The sequence below is a fragment of the Vicia villosa genome, linkage group LG4, assembly GCF_029867415.1.
Source record: "Vicia villosa cultivar HV-30 ecotype Madison, WI linkage group LG4, Vvil1.0, whole genome shotgun sequence".
NCBI classification, from domain to species: domain Eukaryota; kingdom Viridiplantae; phylum Streptophyta; class Magnoliopsida; order Fabales; family Fabaceae; genus Vicia; species Vicia villosa.
In genome coordinates this window covers 187,576,640-187,587,894 of record NC_081183.1, presented here as the reverse complement: position 1 = coordinate 187,587,894, position 11,255 = coordinate 187,576,640, and the positions used below count along the sequence as shown (strand labels likewise).

The 11,255-nt window shown below is 37.9% G+C and overlaps 1 long non-coding RNA gene across 1 annotated transcript; it reads right to left on the bottom strand.

Moving 5' to 3' along the window:
- Window positions 1-8,878: 8,878 nt before the first annotated feature.
- LOC131600561 (uncharacterized) lies at window positions 8,879-10,589 on the bottom strand. Its single transcript, XR_009283198.1, has 3 exons — window positions 10,077-10,589; window positions 9,587-9,874; window positions 8,879-9,367 (listed from the first exon to the last, which is right to left on the bottom strand). It is a non-coding gene; the product is annotated as an uncharacterized LOC131600561 (long non-coding RNA).
- Window positions 10,590-11,255: the final 666 nt, after the last annotated feature.

Here is an 11,255-nt window from a genome sequence, read left to right as displayed (position 1 = left end):
ACAAGATGGCAGTCAAGGTCTATGTGTTTGGTGCGTTCATGGAACGATGAGTTGCTTGCAATGTGTCTTGCGGAAGCGTTGTCACAATACAAGTTTGCAGGAGTTTGGAAAGGTATATGTAAGTCGTTGAGAAGGTTGGTGATCCATTGGATCTCACATACTGTTGTTGCCATTGAACGATATTCTGCCTCCGTTGAACTTCGAGATACAGTTGCTTGTTTCTTCGATTTCCAGGATATGAGAGCAGAGCCTAAGTATATGCAGAAGCCAGTGATGGAGCGTCGCGTGTCTGGGCAGGTGGCCCAGTCTGAATCAGAGAAAGCCTTGAGTTGCAGAGGTTTCGTGCTGGGGAAGTAAAGACCTTGTCCAGGGGCAGACTTTAGATAGCGCAGGACACGGTGTGCAGCTTTGTAGTGATCTTCAGTTGGTGAGCTCATGTGTTGACTCAATTGTTGAACAAAATATGCGATATCTGGCCGAGTGTTAAGGAGATAGATGAGTTGTCCCACTAGACGTCTGAATTTAGTAGGGTCTTCCATGAGTGTGCCAGTTGAAGATAGTCTCGTGTCGCGTGTCATTGGTGTAGGAGCAGGTTTGCAGGCTAGGTGTCCCGTGTTGGTAAGAAGATCAAGGGTGTATTTCCTTTGGTTAATGCTGATTCCACTATTATTTCTGGCAATTTCTAGTCCTAAGAAGTATTTCAAAGGACCTAGATCTTTGATGTGGAAGTGTTTGTGTAGGAGATGTTTTGTTTTGGTGATTATGTTGAGATTGTTTCCTGCAATTAAAAGATCATCAACATAAATTAGTATAAAAGTGTAATGTTCTGCAGATTTGTGAATAAACAAAGAATGGTCACAAGCACACTGTCGAAAGTTATTAGTGAGAAGGACTTGAGAGAGCTTCTCAAACCATTGCCTACTAGACTGTTTGAGTCCATACAGTGATTTGAGAAGCTTGCAAGCCTGGTTAGGTGTAGATGTAGTCATGCCTTTAGGTAAAGCCATGTATACTTCTTCATCTAAGTCACCATGTAGAAAAGCATTGTGAACATCCATTTGAAATAGAAATAAATTTAAAGAGGCAGCAAGGGCTAGAATGATTCTTACAGTTGTTAGTTTTGCAACAGGAGAAAAAGTGTTAAAGAAGTCAATACCTTCAATTTGTTTGAATCCTTGTGCAACCAATCTGGCCTTATGCCTTTCTATAGTGCCATCAGAATTGAATTTGGTCTTAAAGACCCACTTGCAACCTATGCTTTTCTTACCTGGAGGTAATGTTGTGATAACCCAAGTTTTGTTGGCTGTCAAGGCTTGTATTTCATCATTCATGGCTTTAATCCAATGAGGATGTATACAAGCCTCTTTATATGTAAGAGGATCGGATGCAGTGGTTATAGCGGATATATATGCATGATGTGAAGCAGAGATATTATTGTAAGACATGTATTTTGAAATATCATATACAGGTGCAGATTGTTTTATATTGCAAATAAAATCTTTTAAGTATGCAGGTGTGGATTTGGGCCTAGTAGATTGTCTAACACCTATTGTGGTAGAAGGGGAATTTTGTGTGGTGTTAGAAGTAGGGGCAGCATTAGGAACAGGGGAACTTGTTGGGTCAGTAGGCATATTTTGTTGTTGATGTTCAGTGGTAGGTGTATGAATGTTATTTGGTGGAGGGGCAGAGTTGAGCTCAATGTCAAAAAGGAAGGGATTGTTGGAATTGTTGGTGAAATCTGTATTTTCAAAGGTAGTGGAGTTATTATCTAAGGCTTTGTATGGAAAGGAGGTTTCATGAAAGACAGTGTTTCTAGAAGTGATGATAGCTCTTGTGTTGAGATCAAAAAGTAAGTATCCTTTGATTCCTAGCGTATATCCTAGAAAGATGCACTTAATGGCCCTAGGATCTAATTTATCTCTGTTTCTAGCCAAGGTAGAGGCATAAGCTAAACAACCAAAGGTTTTGAGATTATCATATGTGGGAGTTGTTTGAAATAACATTTCATAGGGTGTTTTGTTATGGATGGTGGGACTGCATAATCTGTTTATAAGATAGGTAGCATGGCAAAGAGCAAAGGACCAAAAACACTTAGACAAATTAGCATGAAAAAGTAATGATCTTGTGACTTGTATTAAATGTCTATGTTTCCTTTCAACTATGGAGTTTTGTTGAGGTGTCTCAACACAACTCCTTTGATGTATTATACCTAGGGATGCATAGTAAGATGTCATGATAAATTCAGGACCATTGTCACTTCGTATCACTTTTATTATGCTAGAAAACTGAGTTTTGCAAAAAGTTATGAAATGTTGAATGTGTTGTCTAGTTTCAGATTTATTGTGCATGAGAAATATCCATGTATACTTTGAAAAATCATCAACAATGGTTAGAAAGTATTTGTATCCATCTAGGGAGGGAATAGCTAGAGGCCCCCAAATATCCATATGAATTAAGTCAAAGATTTGAATGGATGATGAGTGACTGGTAGGAAAGGGTAGCTTGCATTGTTTGGAAAGATGGCAAGTATGACATGGACTATGTTTCTGAAAAGTTATATCTTTGAAGTATTTAGACATAGATGATAAAACTTCATTAAAGGGGTGTCCCAAACGATGGTGCCACAAAGAATCACTATTATTAACAGAATGTGCAGAAATCAAAGTGTTACAAGTGTTTGAATGTTTAGAAATAGCTACAGGATTTCTATATAAGATGTAAAGGCTGTTAAGAGGAGTGATTTGGCCAATCTTCTGCTTGGTAGACACATCCTGTATATAACAGGAATTGTGTAAGAATGTGACACTATAAGCAGAGTGTTGGCAAAGTTTTGAAATGGATATTAGGCTAAACTGAAATTGAGGTATGTAGAACACGTTTTGTAAACTAAGTATATCATTAAATTCTACTGTTCCAGAGTAATGTGCAGTCAGGTTGTTACCATTAGGCAAATTGATGGATACAGGTCTAATAGAGTGTAAAGATGAAAAACAAGCTATATGTGGACATACATGATGTGATGCACCTGAATCTAGGATCCAAATAGAGGGATTAGAGAGTGTGTTACCTGTGGTATTCATACCTGAGATTGCTGCCTTATCTGCACTGGGAGTCTCTTTCTTGGATTGTTGGAGAAGATTTAAGAGAAGTTGATAGTCCTCTTTGGGTATAGTTGGAAGAGATTCTGCAGCATATTGTTGTTTCTGTTCAGGAGTAGTCTTGGGATTCTTATTGCGATATCCTGGTGGAAATCCATGCTTGAAGTAGCATGTGTCGATAGTATGGTTGGTTTTGCTGCAATTTGTGCATACCATTTGAGACTTTCCCGTTCCACGGCCTTTACCTTTGGGGTTGGTGTTGTTTGCATATAGGACAGTGGATGGTGTTATTGAGATTTGTTGTTGTGCAATCAACGAATATACACGGCTAATGGGTGGTAAGGGATCTAGGAGGAGAATTTGTGTGCGGATGTTTTGGTAATTGTCATTCAACCCTTTCAAGAAACAGGTTACATACTCGAGTTGTTTGAAATTGCGCACTGCTTTTGATAAATCGCAGGTGCAAGGAACAGAGCAAGAACAAGAAGGGGTGGGTCGTAGGGTTTCTAATTCATCCCAAAGAATCTTTAAATCGGTAAAGTATGTGGATAGGGATCTATCACCTTGTTGTATGGAATGAATATCACGAAGAAGATCTGAAACGCGAAAATGGTTACCTCGAGTGAATCTTTCGCGAAGATCTTCCCAAAGATCATATGCAGAGTCGAAGCAGATGGTGCTCTGCGCGATGTGCGAAGACAAGGTGCCATTTATCCATGAAACCACCATGCTATTTGCGCGTTCCCAGAGTTCAAATTTGGCGTCGGATTCTGAGGGTTTAGGAAGGGAGCCATTGATGAAGGAGACCTTGTTCTTGGAGGTAAGAGCTCGTTTCATCGATTTGCTCCAATTGTGGTAGTTATTGTCATCAAGAGGTGGTGCGACGATGATAGCTCCAGGATTTTCTCCAGGGTGTAGATAGTACGGATTGCGTGGGTTCATGGTGGGGTCTTGGATTGGATCTGTGTTGTGGATGGATTCTGAGTCACTACTGTCAGAAGCCATGGAAGAGAGTAATATGCAGGGATGAAGATGCAGATATGAAGGAAGGAAAACGAAAAGATGAAAGAGATGAGTGGGTATAGTCCTCTGATACCATATTACATGTTATCGGCGGAATGAAATTGCAGAGCCATGGAGAAGAAAGTGTAATGCGAAAAGCGGGAAAAATAGAAACTGCTTTGAATACAATGTATGTATTTGACCTAGATACAATGTTAATATATACAGGCCTCTATATGGGCCTTACCCGATACAAATATAGGATGGGCCTTGAGAAAATAACTGTATGCTAATAGTAGGTATGTTTGTCCGGGCCCAGGGCCGGCCCTTAATGTATATAACATGTGTAGTTTGATCTCTCTCTCCCTGCCTCAGCATTGGTTTGCGAGCTAGCTTGCGGCTACTGATTAATTTACACTGTCGTTTAGCAAAAAAAACATGGTCCCTTAAGACTACAAATTGCATTAGAAAGCATTTGGCTAGTGAGACAAAACCTTCAACGTCAAAATTTCAATAACAGATATATCTAATCTTCTCCCAGATTCGAGACATAGGAGTGATTCATATCCCTCATACGTAGCTTGTTTCTTGATCATATAAAATTAATCTATATATGGTGATCATTATATTAGGATCACTATACTTATGTTCAAACTTGTTAACATTATCAACAATTTCAATCCCTAATGAGTGGAGCCAAATTAACAAGGATATAACTTTGCTATTGATTTCATTAATTAATTAACAAGGTGTTGCATGGCAATGCAAATCATTAAATCTGTTATCATACATATAGTTTCCAATTAAGAGAGTATGCTAAATCTGTTCTCATACATATAGTTTCCAATTAAGAGAGTATGCTGAAACAGAAGGCAAGGGTGAGATGGATAAAAGAAGGAGATAATAATTCAAAATATTTTCACGAAGACAAGAAATAGAAGGAATATGTTAGTTTCTATCCAAACACCATAGGGAGTTGTGGAAGGAGTGGAGGAGATAAAAAGTGAAGTGAAGAGGCATTATGAAGGGAGATTTAAGAGGCTGGTTACACCAAGACCGAAATTGCAAGGGCTGGAGTTTAATAGGCTCTCAAGGGAAGATATATCATTGTTAGAGGAGGAATTCTCAAGGGAGGAAATTATAGAGACTGTGTTCAATTGCGAAGGGGAGAGAAGCCCAGGGCCAGACGGTTTTAATGTTGCTTTCACCAAAAAAATGCTGGGATGTGGTGGGGAATGATATAGTGAGGTGTGTTCAAGACTTCCATAGCAAAGCTTCTCTTCCAAGGACATTAACAGCTTCGTTCATTGCTCTAGTTCCCAAAGTTGGTCATCCTCAAGGATTAGAGGAATATAGACCTATCTGTTTGATTGGTAGCATATACAAAATAATATCCAAGCTCCTAGCAGCAAGATTAGGGAAAGTCATTGGCAAGTTGATATCAAAGTCTCAAACAGCTTTCGTACTAGGTCGTCAGATCTTAGATGGTGTGTTAGTTACCAATGAGATTATAGATTTGGCAAAGAGATCAAAGAAGAGCTGTCTGTTATTTAAATTAGATTTCGCCCAAGCCTATGATTGTTTAATAGTAATATGTCAATCTTGGTGAACGAGAGTCCGTCAAGAGAATTTCAAGCTCAAAGGGGACTACGGCAAGGTGACCCGTTGTCACCATTTCTTTTCACTATTGTGGCTGAAGGACTTGCAGGATTGGTGAGGCAGGCTATTAGAGGAGGAGTGTTTAGTGGCTTCAAGATAAGTGAATATGTGTCGTATGACTTATTACAATTTGCAGACGATACAGTTTTAGAGGGAGATGGTTCATGGAGAAATGCATGGGCAATCAAGATCATGTTGCGAGCATTTGAGATTGTATCGGGGCTGAGAGTAAACATGTGGAAAAGTAAGCTATATGGTGTAGAGATTGATCAATCCTTTCTACAGGCAGCAAGTCAATTTCTGTGTTGTAAAATTGATAGCATACCGTTTAAGTTCCTAGGGATAACGATTGGTGGTAATCCGAGAAGATTAAGTTTCTGGAATCCGATTATTGATAATATGAGGGCTAAGGTGTCTCCTTAGATTTGAAGGTTGCTTTCAATAGGTGGAAGAGTTACAGTCATCAACTCTGTGATAACAAATATTCCTGTTTACCATATGTCCTTCTTCAAAATGCCAGCAAAGATGTTAGATGCAATTGTAAAGCTGCAGCACAATTTTCTATGGCATAATGCAGGGGAAAAAAGGTGTTGATTGGATAAGTTGGAGCACAATTTGTATGAGGAAAGAAGATGAAGGGTTAGATGTTAAAGACATGGCAAAATTCAACAAGGCTCTGTTAACTAAGTGGCTATGGAGGTTCTTGAAGGAAGAGGGAGCAATATGGCAAGGGATTCTAGAGGAAAGGTATGGTCTTTTATATAAAAGATTATTATTTAAGAAACTAAGTGGTAGACACTCCTTAGAATCAATATGGTGGAGAGACTTGATGAATATTGGTGATAGCAGTAGCGCTATAGGATTCACTAGAAATATTTCAATTCATATTGGCGATGGAAGCAAGGTGCCGTTTTGGAGCAGCAAATGGTTGGGTAGCAATGCATTGCGCTGTGAGTTTCGTAATCTGTTTCAGGTTCTGGATTGTGAAGGCAAAAGTGTGCAGGAAATGGGGGAGTGGGTGAACAATCCGTGGAGGTGGAATATTGTGGAGTGTGAATCAAATCTGACCTAGGCAGAGTTAGAAGAATGGGGGGAGTTGAGACAGCTTCTATTAGATGTAGCACCTAAGTGGAGGGAGAAGGATTTCTTTGTTTGGCCATTAAACGGATCGGGGGTGTTCAATGTAAAAGATTATTATGGGAGCATGGTTTTGGAACAGACTGAAAGGGAAGACGAGCATGCGACCAAAAAAGCTTGGTCAATAGTGTGGAAGTCATGGATGCCGTCGAAGGTCAAAATTTTTTCTTGGAGATTGTTCAAAGATAGATTGGCAACAAGGGTAGAGCTTGTAAAGAGAGGCATTATAGAAAACAACGATGCATCATTTTGTGTATTTGGAAGCCAATGTTAGGAAAATATTCACCATTTGTTCCTTTCTTGTGGTATAGCAGTCGGGGTGTGGGGGAAAGTTTATCAGTGGCTTGGGATTGCTCAGCAAGTTCACACAGTATGTTGCGAAGACTTTTTGCATATGGCGGGTGTGTTGAAAAGGAGCTGCGTGAAGAGGAGGGTGGGAGTGATATGGGTGACAGTTTGTTGGTGTATCTGGAAACAACGTAACGACTTGATCTTTAACAATGGTGTAGTAGACTTAGAGGAAATTGTCCACAATGTGAAAATGTTTACATGGTGGTGGTTAGCAATTGGTAACAAACAAAAGATTTACTGTAATTTTTATGAATGAAGCCATTGTCCTCTAGATTATTTGTAGGTTTTAGGAGTTTACATGGCTGCTAGTTGGATATGTTTGTATTGGTCTGTAACTGTTTGAGAATTTTTGATTCTCTGCACAAGATGCATCTATTTAAATACAAATCTCATTGATTATCGAAATTTTTTTTTCCAATTAAGTATGATTTGTCAAATATTTGTTGAATGTGACTTTCAAGAACGAGGGTTGATGATATGTGACTGCAAGCCATGCATGTTGTGTAATAAGACGTGTATAGTATGGGCTTTTCAAAAATTCCACTAAGTCAGACTCTAGGGTTTTCCAACACCTTCTTAGAAATCCAAAATTTTACCCATCTAGTCCTATAATCTTGTCCCTAACACTATTACAAATTGCATATTTGATATCTTCTCAAGTGAACACTTCCTCCAGCCTAAACCTTTCCTCCGCAGATAGCATCTTAAGTTCTAATTCTTTTAACACAGGTCTAGTCCCATTTTGTTCCTTAAATATCTCTTCAAACAACATTTTCACTTCTTCTTTCACCTATTCAACTTCCTCTATTCTGTTCCTAGACGTTTCAATTGATACTAGTGAATTCATTCTCCTTCAAGAGTTTATGACATTACAAAAATATCTGTTATTAATGTCCCATCCAGTGATCCACTTTTTCCTTGATTTTTGCCTCACTAGACTCCTATTCCTTTATAAGTTATTACATATAAAGTTGATCATTTCCTTTATTTTCTCCACCATCTCAATTTTTTTAACTTGATTCATGTCAGTCATTAATATATCTGTTTCATCTAGCTCGCTCATAGACTTCCACTCTTTCAAATCAATCCACCCATACAGTTCTTTATTCTTTTACATTACCTATCTCTCAATCTCTTGAGTTTTTCATTAACTACATAGGGTTTTTTACCATACACATCCATTTCTTTCCACTTAGTCTCCACAAATAGATCAAAGTAATGGGAGAAAGAGCGAATAAAATCCACAGAAGTTTTTAAAATCAAAACTAATAAACTTATTAGAGATTTGGGTAAGGGGGTTTGTTATAAAGGAGAAGGTTTTAAGCACCTCTCATATCCATGGTACTCCATGGGAACCTCTTTGAAAATGTTATTGTTTTTGTGTACATCTATTTGAAAAGCATATGTGAACTTGTTTTAAAAAGGAATGTGGGGATGAGAAGAGAAGTTTTAAAAGTGAGCTCGGTAAGACATCGCATCTTAGACCTACATACCCCTTTAACAATAGGAAAGTCATAGCTTTTGTAGTTCCTCTTAAAAAGGAAAAATAAAAGGGGGCCAAAGTGGCCAAAATATTTTTGGGTGTTAAGCTTTAACAATACTCAACAAGTTTTTTAATAAAAGGGACCAAACTTTAACAATACAAGGTCAATGGACTAAGAGTAGTTCCATCGGGAATAATTCTTCTCGTAGTACCAAGGTTTCAAAACAAAAGGTTGACTGAGCTTTAACAATACAAACAACTTTATCGTAAAAATTTATCTTGGGAGTTTTGAAGGGGGGTATCCATTTATTTCATTAAAAATTTAGTTTGTAATATTTTGAGTAACTCTTTCCCTATTATGCTTGACGGTTCTTCAGAATCATCACCTCCAGTCTTTCATTGAGGTTTTGAACAGCTTCTGCATCATTCTTGGCAGTGTCAACATTTTGTGTTTGTTGTTCCCCTAAATTTTGAGAAGCTTCCAACTCCTCATACTTAGAAACTAACTGCTCCAGCTCATCATTGAGATATAAAGCCTCAAAAAGTGTTTCTTCATCATTTGTTGTGCTTTGCAAAATCTCCTTGATAACATAAAGTGATTGTTGCACTTATCCAGCAGACTTAAAGTTAATTCTTCCTGGAACCAAACAAAAATAGTACAATCTATCAGCAAAAAAATTAATTCTATCATGATAATAGTAGCCTTGCGTTGAAAATCATGTAACTGATTTATGAGTAGTTCTTTAAAAATCTGTGCAAGAAGACTTCATATATACAATAAACATCACATAGTAAACAAAACAACAATTCAGTATTCAAGAGATGTTGTGTTTCTTTAATTTCAGAAAAAGATTACCTTTAAAGGTTTTGGCTCTGCCTCAGAATTTAATATGCTAGAGAGAACTTCAAGACTGTTTCGAGCAACCACAAGATGCTCTTTCTTCTCTTTAACAGAAACAGGTTGGTGGTCAGTAAAGAAAGCTTTTGAGTCATCCAGAGCAAGAGCATGTAACCCTGCTTCTGGAACTGGGTATCTTTCAGGGGGATTTGAAGATTGTTGGTAAGTATGTGACTTTAAGGCATACGAAGTTGGTGATGAATTTCCTCCCGTTGTGTCAAGTGATTCACCCCTTCCTTTCAAACTCTATCATCAATGAAAGAGGAAGTAGATTTCAAATTAATGAAAGAGAAAAGTAAGCACAAGAATACGTCATACAAAAATAAAAAATAGAAGGCACAAAATTCAAAAGAGTAGATAAAAAGAATGTGAAATTCACTTCAAATATAAAATGCTGTAAAAATAAAATCCCAAAGTCACATAGGAAATGCTAATTAGTAGTGAAAACCTATGACGGTTCCATCGGCAACGGCAATGGCGACTCTGCATTCAGTTTTCGCCTCCACATGATGACTGAACATATTCAACACTCTCACTCTCCCCGCCATCTCTATTGTCGACTCAATCTCCATCATCGGCCCAACTCTACTAACTCCATCAGTACCATTCCCCTCCAACCCCACCGGAAGAGACTGAATACTAAACGTGGCAACCATGTATTCCGTACTCCTTGCATTGATCTTCCCGGCAGGGACAAATATGAAACTGATTTGTCTTCCATAGTAGAGAAGCTGAAAGGAGCTATCGTAGTGTGAGAATGTTCCTCTGTTAGGGTTTCTTACGGAGGCGTATTGGGAGAAGGTTAAATTAACTGTGGTGGCGTTGTTTGTGAGGGAGAAGGATGGGAGTTGGACGGCGGTGACTGAGATTTTAGGATCTTGGGGTTTGAAAAGTGTGAAGTAGAGAGTTTTCATATCCCAAAATTTGTCCGTCATATTCCAAGATATTTTCACTCACCTGACTTGTAATTACTCAAGACAGTACAAATTCACTCCTCTCCAAAGCACACAATCATCTCCATGCGATAAAAATTGAAGAGAATACGACTTGTACAAGTTAGTCGATTTTCAAGAGACGTATGAAAGTCAATATAAAAAAGGTTGCATTTTTGACTTATGGGCCCATCATTTAGATTCTAAGCATGCCTAGGACCTTATAATCCATCATGATTTTATTTCCTATTTTACTAATTTATTTTGATTTTTTTTATTCATAGAAATCCAATGATAAATTAGATAAATTATGAAATAGATTATTTAAACATATGGGCTTGGATTTAAGTGATATTGGCTATCCAAAAGGTGTTGCAAATCGTGTGAACTTTATTTCCAAGTAAAACCTAGACCAAAATTATATGTGAGAAAAAAGGTGGAAAATAGATTCAATCCAAACAAGAAATATTTGATAGAAGAAAAATCAAAGAAATTTTTTCCAATCAAATCTCTTTGATCTCTCTCCGATATTTTTGCCTAAATTCACCCCTTATAAAAACAAAAAGGTTGCAGCATAGAAAAAGGATTTTTTTTTTGGTGGCAGACCCTATTCGAACAAGAAGAAGAACCGTGAAGAAAAAGGTGCTTGCATACTGAATTCTAAATCGAATTCCAGGCCAATTCAAGTGATTCCG